This window comes from Erinaceus europaeus, chromosome 14, assembly GCF_950295315.1.
Source record: "Erinaceus europaeus chromosome 14, mEriEur2.1, whole genome shotgun sequence".
Classification (NCBI taxonomy): Eukaryota; Metazoa; Chordata; class Mammalia; order Eulipotyphla; family Erinaceidae; genus Erinaceus; species Erinaceus europaeus.
Genome location: NC_080175.1, coordinates 16058118 through 16072470, shown reverse-complemented (window position 1 = coordinate 16072470; position 14353 = coordinate 16058118). Strand labels below are relative to the sequence as shown.

At 37.0% G+C, this 14353-nt stretch overlaps 1 long non-coding RNA gene across 1 annotated transcript in view; it reads right to left on the bottom strand.

Annotated features, from left to right (window-relative positions):
* Positions 1-14353, bottom strand: part of LOC132532634 (uncharacterized) — a 97157-nt gene that overhangs the window by 28442 nt on the left and 54362 nt on the right. The window contains exon 2 of the long non-coding RNA XR_009544555.1: positions 7198-7280. This is a non-coding gene — a long non-coding RNA (uncharacterized LOC132532634). The remainder of the gene's footprint in view (positions 1-7197; positions 7281-14353) is intronic.

The window sequence follows — 14353 nt, the reverse complement described above, 5'->3', positions numbered from 1 at the left end:
AGGCTTTGTGCTTATGAGTCCTGTACCTCAAAGACTAGGATATTTTTTAATCTCTATTTATTTATTTATTGGGTAGAGACAGCCATAAATTTAGAGGGAAGGGGGATGACAGGAAGGGAAAGAGACAGAGAGACACCTGAAGCCCTGCTTCACCATTCGCAAAGCTTTCACCTTGTAAGTGGGGACTGGGAGCTCGAACCCGGGTCCTTGCGCACTGTAACACGCACTCAACCAGGTGCACCACCTGGTTGTGCACTGTGTACTGCTATGTGAAGGACAATAATAATGGACACTTATTCAAGTGTATTTGGGACTTCTAGTCCCAAAAACCTAACCAACTTGTTTTGTTTGTTTGTTGTTATTGTTATTTCACATCAGTGCTGAAATGTTCAACTGTGAAGCTTGAATTTAGACACAGGCTAGCTCATATTTATTTTGACTTGCAAACTTTTTCAATGATCAACATTACTTATTTTCAAAATATTTTCTTTACTTATTTTGGATGGATTCAGAGAGAAATCAATAGGGAGATAGAGGGAAAGAAAAAGAGAGACATCTGCAGCAGGGTTTCACCACTTAAGCAGCTTCCACTTGCAGGGGGTGGGGGGGGTTGGATATGTGTGCTCTACAAGATGATGTGCCACAGCCCAGCCCCAGCCTACATTTTTTTTTCTATTATAGTTACTGTCACTTTGGCTCGTTTATTGTGAAGACAGTGTGAAAGTTAGTGATGATCTGAGTCATACCTTGGGGAAGAATGACACACAAATTACACCAAGCCCCTCCTTTCCTTATGTAGATCAATTACAATCCTTCCTTTCCATTCTTGTCACATGCTGCAATAGGAAGGGAGCAGTTCACTAAGCCAAGGTTTTCTTTCACTAAAGTCACTGGCACATGGGATAGTTTAAAAGCCTTTTAACAGACTCAATTGCAAATCCCACTGCACTAAAATTTTTCTTCAAGAACTTGAAATGTCCCAAATTCTGGTAGCACATTTAATATACAGTTTCATGGAATTTTTTTTTCAGATTTTGAGTTTAAAAATTGCTTTTTATTAATGTGAAAGCTATATAAAATAATAGCTCACATGTAACCATCACAAAATACTATTTAAATGCTAGAAATAAAGACAGAAGTGATAAAATGTTTGTGACATGATCATAAAGAATAATAAAACATGGTAGAAATGACATGGAAAATGCAAAAAAATGAATTTCATATTGAAAATGATTTAGTTTCAGTTACATGACATCTTCCTATATCTTAAGTAAAAATAAAAATGAAAGCCTAATAAAATTCAAATAAATGAAAAACTCCATTTTAGTTTGTAAATGTGAGAATTTTATTGTTGTCTAGGAACTATTCAAGTGTTTATATGAAGTTTTTTATTTGCATATACTTAAATAGCAGTCAGCATTAGGGCCATAGAGTTTGGAACCCAATATTTCAGGTGAACCATAAAACAACAGCTATGAACAATTCCTATGAAATATTTAAGTCTATTCTCATTATTGCCTTGAAAATATTTATTCATATCATACGGTCTAACCTTGCCCCTGGAACATCAATGCCTTATGCTTTGGGATACTAACCAGATGTACATCTGCCTTATTGCTAAATGGAATCATTTGAGTCACAGTTATTTGACCTCACACAGACAAAGCCCATCTGTGACTTTCCCAGATTTTCTCATTTCAGGCAATTTACCATGAGAGTCAACATCTTGTTTCATCCTTTCCAGTTAGGTATGAAATTGATTCCTTTAGTAATTAACATGTGGGACATAAAAGGAAATTAACTGATGGCTCTGGAATATCAATTCACCACATTAAATCAGTCTCCCTACCAGAAAGCAAGTCACCACCATCAGCTTGGGACTCATTTTAGCTGGTGCTAAATTACTATGCCTGAATGGATATGGTCAACTAAATGAATTCAAGGATATAATCCTACAAAGCCTACAAATCTCTGGTAATCAAATTTCAGTCACAGATTGACTATCTTGGCCTGCAACAGATAAATTAGGTGGAAAAAAACCCTAAAAATTTATGGAAATGCAGAGAATGTAAGATGAATCTGAAAGATACACCATCTTCCTTCTTGGGAGTTTATCAAATGTTCATTGAATTACTAAAAGTGTGCATTGACTGCTGGTGGGAATGTAAATAGGTTCAACCTCTGTGGAGAACAGTCTGGAGAACTCCCCGAAGGCTAGAAATGGACCTACCCTATGATCCTGAAATTCCTTTCCTGGGAATATATCCTAAGGAAACAAACACACACATCCAAAAAGATCTGTGTACATATATGTTCTTAGCAGCATAATTTTTAATAGCCAAAACCTGGAAGCAACCCGGATGTCCAACAACAGATGAGTGGCTGAGCAAGTTGTGGTGTATATATACACAATGGAATACTACTCAGCTATTACAAAATGGTGACTTCACCAGTTTCAGCCCATCTTGGATGGAGCTTGAAGAAAGCATGTTAAGTGATATAAGTCAGAAAGAGAAGTATGGATATGGGATGAACTCACTCTCAGTCAGAAGTTGAAAAACAAGATCAGAAGAGAAAACACGAGTAGAAAACTGGAGTCGGCGTATTGCACCAAAGTGGGTGGCTGGGCGGGGGGTGGGGGTGGGTGGAGGTGGAGAATACAGGTCCAAAAACAATGACAGAGGACCTATTGGGGGTTGTATTGTTATATGGAAAACTGGGAAATGTTAGGCATGTACAAATTTTTGTATTTACTATAGAAGGTAAAGTATTAATTCCCCAATAAGGAAAATTAAAAAAAAGAGTGTGCATTGAACCTCAACTACTAAACTTTCTTTCTTTTTTTTAATTTCTTTATTGGCTAATTAATGCTTTACATTCGACATTAAATACAATAGTTTGTACATGCATAACACTTCCCAGTTTTCCATATAATAATACAACCCCCTCTAGGGTCTCTGTCATTCTTTTTGGACCTATATTCTCCCCACCACCACTACCACCATCAACCCCACAATCTTTTACTTTGGTGCAACATGCCAATACCAGTTCAGATTCTACTTGTGTTTTCTCTTCTGATATTGTTTTCCAACTTCTGTCTGAGAGTGAGAACATCCCATATTCATCCTTCTGTTTCTGACTTTTATCACTTAACAGGAATTTTTCAAGGCCCATCCAAGATCAGCTGAAAATGGTGAAGTCACCATTTTCTATAGCTGAGTTGTATTCCATTGTGTATATATTCCACAATTGCTCAGCCATTCATCTGTTGTTGGACACCAGGGTTGCTTCCAGGTTTTGGCTATTACAAATTGTGCTGCTATGAATACATGTGTACACAGAAATTTTTGGATGGGTTTGTTGGGTTCCTTAGGATATATTCCCAGGAGAGGAATTTCGGGATCATAGGGTAGGTCCATTTCTCGCCATCTGAGGGTTCTCCAAACTGTTCTCCACAGAGGTTGGACCAATTTACATTCCCACCAGCAGTGCAGGAAGGTTCCTTTGACCCCATAACCTCTCCAGCATTTGCTGCTGTTACCTTTTCTGATGTATGACATTCTCACAAGAGTGAAGTGGTATCTCATTGTTGTCTTTATTTGCATTTCTCTGACAATCAGAGACTTGGAGCATTTTTTCATGTGTGTCTTGGCCTTTTGGATCTCTTCTGTGGTGAATATTCTGTCCATGTCCTCTCCCTAAATTTGGATGGGGTGATTTGTTTTCTTGTTATTGAGTTTGGCAAGCTCTTTTTATATTTTAGTTATTAGCCTCTTGTCTGACGTATGGCATGTAAAGGTCTTCTCCCATTCTGTGAAGGGTCTCTTGGTTTGGGTAGTGGTTTCTTTTGCTATGCAGAAGCTTTTTAATTTGATGTAGTCCTATAGGTTTATGTTTGCCTTAGTCTTCTTTGTAATTGGATTCATTTCATTGAAGATGCCTTTAAACTTTATGCAGAAAGGAGTTATACCAATATTTTCCTCTAAGTGTCTCATAGTTTCTCGTCTAACATCCAAGTCCTTGATCCACCTGAAATTCACTTTTGTATTTGGTGAAATATAGTGATTCAGTTTCATTTTTCTGCATGTTTCAGCCTATTTTTTTCCAAGACCATTTGTTGAAGAGACTCTGCTTTCCCCATTTAATAATCTGGGCACCTTTGTCAAAGATTAGATGTCCATAGGTGTGGGGGCTTAATTACAGGCTCTCAATTCTATTCCCCTGTTCAGTGTGTCTATTCAGGTTCCAGTACCAAGCAGTTTTGATGACAATGGCCCTATAATACAATTTGAGATCTGGGAGTGTGATGCCTCCTGTTCTGTTCTTTCTTCTCAAGATTGTTTTGGCAATTCTAGGTCTTTTCTGCATCCAGATAAACATTTGTAACATTTGTTCTAGTCTCTTAAAAAATGTGTTTGGGATATTGATGGGGATAGCATTAAATTTATATCCCATGAACATGGAATATCTTTCCATTTCTTTGTGTCTTTTTCAATTTACTTGAGTAGTGACTCATAATTTTCAGTATACGAATCTTTCACTTCTTTAGTTAGGTTTATTCCTTAGATATTAGAATGTTGTTGTTGTTGTTGTTTTTGCTGTATTAAAAGGAATTGATTTCTGGATTTCAACTTCTTTTAACTTAGTGTTTGCATAGAGGAATGCCCCTGACTTTTGAATGTTAATTTTGTAGCCTGACACCTTATCATATTGCCTGATAATATCCAAAAGCTTCTTGCTGGATTCCTTAGGTTTTTTTCTTTTTTTAATATTTTATTTAGTTTCCCTTTTGTTGCCCTTGTTGTTTTTATTGTTGTTGTTGATGTTGTTGTTGGATAGGACAGAGAGAAATTGAGAGAGGAGGGGAAGACAGAGAGGGGGAGAGAAAGAGAGACACCTGCAGACCTGCTTCATCGCTTGTGAGGTGACGCCCCTGCAGGTGGGGAGCCAGGGGCTCGATCTGGATCTGTACTCCGGTCTTTGTGGTTTGTGGCCATGCGCTTAACCACTGGGCTACCGCCCCACTCCTGGATTTCTCTGTGTATACTATCATATCATCTGCAAATAGGGAGAGTTTGATTTTTCTCTTCATCTGTCAAGTTGAGAGACTGGGGTGTTAAAGTCCCCTACTATGACTGTGTTGCTGTTAATATATTGCTGTAGCTCTTTCAGTAGAAGTTTGATGTATTTAAATGGCTTCTCATTGGGTGCATAAATATTAATAACTGTTAAGCCCTCTTGATTTACTGATCCACTTAACACTAAGTAGTATCCATCCCTATCTTTTTAAATTTTATTTATTTTTATGTTTGTCATGTCAAATATGAGAATAGCTATTCCTGCCAATTTTTGTGGGCTATTGGCTTGTATGATAGTTATCCATCCTTTCACTTTGAGTCTGTGTTTGTCTTGTTGAGTTAGGTGGGTTTCCTGTAGATAGCATATTGTTGGGTGGTGTTTTCTGATCCATATTCCTACTCTGTGCCTTTTATTAGGTTAATTCTGGTCACTGACATTTATTGATATCAAATATTGAAGATATTTTAATGCTATTCTTACAGATTTTTAGAGTATTCTGATAGCATATTTATGGTGGTTTGACTATTTATTGGAGACCTTTCAGAATTTCTTTCAGGGCAGGCTTGGTGATAGTTGATTCTTTCAACTATTGCTTATCTGAGAAGGTTTTTATGCCTTCATCTATTCTGAATGACAGTCTAGCAGGATATAGTAGTCTTAGTTGAAAGCTTTTCTCATTGAACGCTTGATAGATGTCTTGCGATTCTCTTCTGGCCTATAGTATTTGTGTGGAGAAGTCTGCTGCTAATCTTATGTGTTTTACTCTGTAGGTGACTCTTTGTTTTTCTCTTGAAGCCTTCAGGATCCTTTCTTTATCCTTATTCCTGTTAATTCTAAATATAATGTGTCTTGGTGTCTGTAAGTCTGGGTTAATTCTGTTTGGGACCCTCTGGGCTTCTTGAACCTTTGATGTTGTCTAGACTAGAGAAATTCTCAGCTATTATGTCCTAAAGAATGCTTTCCTCCCCTCCCTCTTTTTCTTCCTCTGGTAAGCCAATAATGCTTATATTATTTCTTTTGAAGTCGTCCCATAGTTCTCTGTTGTTGTTTTCAGTATCTCTTAATCTCTTTTTGATACCTCTTACTTCTTTTTTGTTGTCTCTAATTCATCATCAATCTTGATAATTCTGTCTTCAGTTTCATTTATTCTATTCTCTCTCCCTTCTACTGTTTTATGGAGTTCATCTATTTTGTTACCCTGTTCTGATACTATTTTAGCTTGTTCAGTTAGCTGTGTTCTTAGCTCAGCTATTTCAGCTTTCAGATCTCTAATAACCTTGAAATAATTAATGTTTCCTTCCAGAGTCTCATTTGTTGTTTCTGCATTTCTGATGACAATTCGTTCAAACTCTTTACTCACTCATATGGCTATTTCCTTAACTGGTGCTTGGATGTTGACCTCATTATTCTGTGCTTCAACCTTTGTGGGTATTTTAGCTGGACTCTCGTCCTGGTTCATTTCTCCAATATTTCTTCTTGTTGGTTTAATCATTTTATATAGTATGTTATGAAGTCCCTCTCTCAGTACTTTTCAAATTACTGATCACTCTGGCCTGGATTGACTTGTGTCTAAGTAAGGTACTTAAAGAGTTCACATTTGTGAAAATTAATAGTTGTTTCAATATTATTTCAATCTCTGAGTTGGTGCACAGTGGCTGTTAAACTCTCTTTTGTTCTTTTTCTTCCCTGTAGGCTATGGGAGCCTGAGGACATTTAAACTATAAGTAGGTTTCTTAGCTTAATCACTGACTCCTGACCAAGAGATAAATCAGGGTGGAGCAGAGACAATCCAGTGGTTATGCAAAGAGACTCTGACATCCCCACTGTTAGGCCACCAAGGTATAGATCTTCTCCGGAGTTTCCTGGTTAGTTCTCTGTCCCCTGGTGTCAGCACAGGTCCTCCCTGCTACTGCCCCTGATTCTGAGGGCAGTAGCAATGGAGACTCACAGTTGCATTTGGTGAGTCTTAGGGGAGTCCTCTCCTCCCTTCAACCATCTTTTTGTTGGTGAAACAGAGTGAAGATTGTGTCTCAACTAGTAAACTGCCAGATTGTTACCAGCCACTTAATCTCTCCCTAGGCTCCTCTCTGTCCATGAGCCACATGTGTTTGCACTCACCGGTGATTTGGTAGCTTCCTGATGTCATTCTAGTCCTGTCTTGTTGTAGTCCCAGGTTATCTCCTTTGCTATTTCTAGCTGACCTGGGAGAAGAGACGAGAGAAACTCCATCAATAATTATTAAATCAATAAAAAATATTTTTAAAAATATATAGAACATCTACTGTGTGCAGACCTGTATGCTAAAATAATTTTAAACCTCAGTCTCATCATAACAAATTTTCACACCACTTTATAGATGACAAAACAGTCACAAAGAAGCCAGAACAGACAACCACTGAAGAAAAGAACAAAATTTGAAGTCAGAGTTGACTGACTCCAAGTATCATAGTCTTTCTAATGCATCAGGCAATCTGATACATAAGCAACTAGAAGTAGGAAATACATTTTTTTCCCACTAACTGCTCTAGAACAAATGTTCAATCCCTAGGCTTACCCTGAGGTTTGCCAATAATTGATCTATTTTTATAGCAAAAGACAAAATGCTTTGAGAGTCACATCCTGTGTCTGCCCTTTCTTCTCTAGTTGCTATTTCAGAATTTTCTCCTATCCATGCTGTTTTTAATATATTCTTCTGTCTTGCTAATGATTGGAAACTTACTGCTGTATGGCTCCATAAAACATGACCTCATTATCTAATTTTGTATCTCACTGTAAAGTACTTTGTAACATTAAAAGTGGTGCATGAAAAAATTAATTTCTTTAAATTAATGGAGAGTGTCATGGCTGCACAGTTATTATTTGAATGCATTTGTAAAGGAAGTTGAATGAATCATGGCTTACATGCATTGAAACGCATCTTTTTTTTTTTTCATTTCTCCTCCTATTTGACACAACCAACTTCCTCATCAAGGATGAAATATCAATCATCCTAAGTAGCATATTTTAAAGAAGTACTGTTGGCACCAGCAATTGGAAAATACTAAGTGTAAAACATGACTTTATATGTCCAATCATCAAATCACATACAGAGTCAGTTCAGAAATCTCCATCACCTTTCTAAGTGATTCTGATCTAGTTGAATGCATCATGCTTTGACTCTGTGCAATACATAAGAAGCCCATAAATTAGTAGTTGTCTTCTAGTCCTTCAAGTCACAAAGCAAAAATATTTTCTACAGTTATTGACCATTCTTTTCTGTGATATACAGTTCTTGGGGATGCAAACTAGGGTGATTCCTATGGACAACAGTTTGGAGAATCTCTAAACAAATACAAAAGGAAATTTGGCAGTCCAGGAGACAGTACAGTAAAGAGTGCTGGATCCCAGTGTGAGGTCCTGAGTTATATCCCCTGCATTGCATGTGCCAGAGTGAGGCTCTGGTTTTCTCTCTCTATCTCATGAAGAAAACTTTGGTAGCTGGAGAAATAACTCAAGTGGTAGAATGTTAGATTCACATGTTTGAGGTTCCTGATTCAATATCCAGCACCACATGTATCAGAATGTGCTCTGACTTATCTCTCTCTCTCTCCCTCTCTTTCTCTCCATCTCATGTGGAACTCTCCCCCATATATAATCAATAAAATAAGTCCTTTAAAAGGAGCAGTAAATAATTGATTTAATAAAAAGAAATTCTTTTTGATCTTGAAATTCTGCTCCTATCTATGTATATATTTACAAGAAATGAAAGTACTAATTCAAATGGATGTATGTATCCATATCTATTCATTGCTGCATTATTTACAATATGGAAACAACCTAAATACTCAACAAAAGATGACCAGATATAAAAGATATAGGATATATATTCAATGTAATGACTTTGAAATAAAAGAAAAAATATGAAACTGTGTTGGTTGGAATACAGGAATGACACTGGAGATTATTATGTTAAGTGTAATAAGTGAAGACCTGGTGTTGTAGAATATATATAATTAAAACTTGCAATTTTTTTCAGATTTTGAGTTTGAAATAATTGGCAACCAAATTGTCCAAGGACTTTGTGAGAACCATACAACTTTGGGGGGGGGGATGATGATGCCTCACATACCATGTGATTTGAGGGATATAATTTTACATGGTATGTGAGTCATCACCCACCCACCGAAGTTCTAAGATAAAAGATCTACTTCTTCTCCAAGGTTCTACCTTTAGTAAAATTCCTCATTAATTTGAGAATAAGCTTTTTTGGTTCAGAAAGATTGGCTAAGCCACTGATAAGGGAAAGACATCTATTCATCATGTCAAGCTCATAGCACAATTTTGTCCCTAAATTTGTTTACTTAGTGATTGACCAAATATTTGCTGAACAAATATATATAAATAGCTCCCTTCTAGGCACAGAATAAACCTTAGAGAAAATGATGGGATAATCTCTCTATCTATCTTGAGCTTATTGTGCTTCACACAGTCCACTATCCATCCAATGCCCAGTATCCCTGCCCCAGTTAAAGTTTCTACTAAGAAACTGCTGCTTCTCATAAAGCTGGTACCCACCCACTCCCACCCCATGGTCACCATTGATATGTTTCCAAGGGAAAATAGAAGGCTCTTGTTAATATCCTTCCCCAAATGTAGGCAAAGTTTCTGCTTATGATAAATTCTGGAAATACATTCTGATGTTAATTAACATATCAGCCTGCCTATAGGCCTCAAATCCCATTAAAAATAAGAACTTTAGAGAGTCAAAGACTTTTGTTTCCTTTTCAAGGCAGTGACTATGTACTCAGGGAAAAACATGACCCTGTGGAAATCAAACTCTCTGCAATCAATTGAACATTCATTTTCTTTCTAGAAAAATGAGTAAAGAGTGGAACAAATGTCCCTTCCAGCATTTCCCTGTCATTTGGAATCAGACATCTTCCCTCACAGAACCACAAGAGGCATCAACGATCCCCACAGAAAGATATTGTAAAATGAACAGTGCCATCCAGATGTCTAGGCTTTCAGTTTCACATTACATTTTAATTATGGTTCCCACTACCCTCTACACATTTTTGCTTTCTGTTTATTGCTACTAAGTAGTTACTTTTGTATATGATCTCCCTGTCATACTAAATTCAGCACAGAAAAGTAGTAGGAAGAGAATAAATATTCGTTTAATCAATAAATAAATAGATTCAATTGGTATTTGACCACCAGAAGTTTATGTAATGGATAACCTTCCAATTACAAGCCATAGTCACATCAGACTATCATTTACTTATTTTAAGTCTTCTCTGTCTATCTACTAGTTGGTTAAACTAACTGACCCCAAGCTGATTTTTTAACTCATTGTATAATTTTTTTAAATTATTAGTATTATTGGATAAAGACTTTTACCCAGGTCCTTGTGCATTGTAATGTTTGTTCTTAACCAGGTGTGCTACAATTCCTTATCAGTTCTTCTTCTTCTAGTGTTTGCCCTTCTTCCGTAGCCAGTCAACAGCGTCAGGTTGAGCCTGATGTAAAGTTTCGAGACCTCCTTTGAATCTGGAGAGGTGGCAGTCGTTGACTATGTGGGTCATAGTCTGTCTGTAGCCGCAGGGGCAGTTCAGGTCGTCTCTGGCTCCCCAGCGATGGAACATAGCGGCGCACCGGCCATGGCCTGTTCGATAGCGATTGAAATTGGTTCATGCTTCACAAAATTAGATTCATAAATCAAATTAAAATTGTTTGTTTAATTATGCCTTATTCAACAGGTAAGAATTAAAGAGTACAATATAGGAAAATAAAAGTCTATTATAAAATAAGGAAGAAAAATGAGGTAAACCCATTAGTACTTTTTAATGCTCTTGTAGAGCTCTTTTTGAGAATATTCATCCTTCTACCTTAGTGTCAAGAAGGCACAGGAAATAAATTGTCAAGAAGCATATTTTCCAATATTCACAAACAACCCCATAACTCCCCCCACCAAAAAAGAAAAAGAAAAATTAGCCCAGACAGTGTTGACAGAGACTGGTAGTAAATAAAATAACATGATTCAGTCTGGATGGCTATTAGCAAGTCTACCAGACTTTGCAGGGATTCTCTGAAGGCACCAGACAGAGATGTACTTAAAAATAAATCGACTTTTTGTCTAAAAATGCTGGGGGGAAAAAAAAGAAGAGCCAAAGGTCAAGACTGAAGTAAGTCAATACATAACGGTTCCCTTGAATATATTCTTTTCCCTCAAGAGGATTTCTTGCCCCATATTTCTACTGAAGAACAAATCTATTGACAGCTATTAATGGACTGAGAAAGTCTGTGTCCTTTTGCTTACAGGGTCAGAATTGGAACTTATGATGACGATGACGTTATTTAGATCACAACCCTGTGGACTATTTCCTCCATGGAGAGATCTGGAATCACTAGAAAAAACAGATGAGGCATTTGACTCAATGAATGGTCAAAGTATGTATGCAGTTGGTTTTTCTCAAAGACTTTTTCTATAGTAAATGAAGAAGAGGGCAAAAAGGATCAAAAAAAGAAGGGTCTTTATGATATGTTTAATTTCCCAACAGTCGACTAAGGACAAGGTATCAATGAAGCACAGGGAACATTTCAGAGTCTGTTTGCTTATAACAGTATTTAAAAGTAAGTAAAAATACGTAAGTATAATAAGGCAATCCAACTTCAGCCAGAACAATTGCATCAGCTCATTTAGGAAGCCCTAATCCTGTGAACTACCTTTTGGAATACCAAATAACACTTTTCTGTTTAAGGGGATAAATAATGTAAATTATATTTATGATCTTTGGCTCACAGAACAGTGTCTTATTTGGGTGCAATCCTTCTTTACAACAACCATGCAACATCTAAAGCAAAGATTCTTTCAACTAATTTGATTAGTGACAACCAAAATGAATAATCCAAACACTGCAATAGAAAATATACACTGAACTGGCTTCCAAACCACTTACTGCTACTGTGACTCTGGTAGGTCTTAGAGTGTCATTGTCTCATCTTTTAAACTAGTTAATTGTTTCTCCCTACCTCCAAAAACATGAAGAATATCAAATAATACTATCCATGACAATAGTAACCTATGAGGGTGTTTTTGTCCTCCTGCCTACTCAGGAGACACTTGGCAACATCTGAAGATATTTCTGCTTACTGTGACAGGTTGATGGAGAGAGCAGAGATACTGTTCAACACCCCACAATGCGAGAAAACTATCAAACAGAAGGTTTCAACCCCTATGTCAGTAAATATCACATCTGAAAAACCTTGATGTATGTCAAGTGTTATAATAGCATAGAGATTTTAGTAATATTGTAGTAAACCATAAATAATAGTAATGGATTAAATACCAACTTGTTTATTATCATCACTTATTTGCTAGTTATGATGTAAGCAGAAAATATATATATATAGCTATTCAAGTGAGTCAACAAAGACTCAAGTTATCTCTATATTCCTACTTCACTAGCATCTATCTTTTGCCCACATGGTTTACATGATGATATATATAGCTCAAATTATTGCATTAGTATTCAAGGCAGGAATCGAAGTGAAGAAGTTGATGAAATAATTTGTGCCTATACTAGAAAATGAGCAAAACTTTATATTTTAATGCCATTGCCCTGGTATATCACAAGTGCAAGGAAGTCAGATTAAATCTGTAATCTGTGCAAATTGCTTACTCGGCATTTGCAAGTGGGTTGGCAGGGGAAAATATCTGACACAGAAATTATAATCTCCACCTTCATCATCAGGATAGAGAAGTGAAATAAATGGTTAAAATAATATAATTTCACCAAAGTAAAGAACTCTGGAGTAGTGTTCAGATCCTGGAACATGATGGCAGAGGAGGACCTAGTTGGGAGGTTAGAGTGTTATGTGAAAAGCTGAGAAATGTTATTATACATGTACCAACTACTGTATTTTACTGTCAGCTGTAAACCATTAACTACCCCCTATAAAGAAAAAAAGAAACTAGGGACACCAAATTTGCTTCCCTTTTCTGCTCTGTCTTTGCTTCCAGATGTACTTGGAAGATAGAGATTATTGATGAATGTCTATAAAAATTGCTTAACGTTGGAAAGTATTTCTTTTTTTTTAGTTTTTATTTATAAAAAAGAAACACTACATATTTGCCTATTTTTTTCCTTGCCTTCTTTCTTTTTTTAATTAATTAATTTATTTTTTTAATATTTATTTTATTTATTTATTCCTTTTTGTTGCCTTTGTTGTTTTATTGTTGTAGTTATTATTGTTGTTGTTGTTGTTGCATAGTACAGAGAGAAATGGAGAGAGGAGGGGAAGACAGAGAGGAGGAGAGAAAGATAGACACATGCAGACCTGCTTCACCGCCTGTGAAGCGACTCCCCTGCAGGTGGGGAGCCGGGGTTTGAACCGGGATCCTTATGCCAGTCCTTGTGCTTTGCGCCACCTGCGCTTAACCCGCTGAGCTACAGCCTGACTCCCCCTTGCCTTCTTTCTTTCTAAGTCATACTTACTACTTCTGAGTGTCCCCCACATTTTTCCCCTTTTCTCCTCTTCTCTCTCCAGGTCCTGATGGAATTGGAGTTCAGAGCCCTTTGGTCATTTTCCCCTAATATTTATTCTTTTGGTAGTATAGACCAAAATTCTTTATGGGGTGCATAAGGTCAAAAGTCTGTCATCTGTGGTTGTTGCTGTGTGAGACTACTGGGAATTTTAAAATCATGTATGTCACTGTCCTAATTCATAATAATAGTCAACCATTATCTATCAACTCAGAGGAACAAATGCAATTTCCAGTGAAGGGAATGGGGATACAGGACTCTGGTGGTTGTAAAGGTATGGAATTGTACCCCTGTTATCTTATAATTTTGTAAATAAATATTAAATTATTAACTAATAAAATGTTTTTTAAAGGTTAAAAAAAGGAAACACTGACAAGAACCATAGGATAAGAGGGGTACAACTCCACACAATACCCACCACCAGGACTCCATATCCCATCCCCTTCCCTGATCGCTTTCCTATTCAATTTATTTATTTATTTATTTACCCTTTTGTTGTCCTTGTTGTTTTTCATTGTTGTTGTAGTTATCATTGTTGTTGTCATCGATGTCATCGCTGTTGTACAGGACAGAGAGAAATGTAGAGAGGAGGGGAAGACAGAGAGGGGGAGAGAAAGACACCTGCAGACCTGCTTCACTACCTGTGAAGCAACCCCCTACAGGTGGGGAGCCAAGGGCTCGAACCCGGAACCCCGAGCAGGTCCTTGCATGCTTTCCTATTCTTTATCCCTCTGGGAGTATGGACCCAG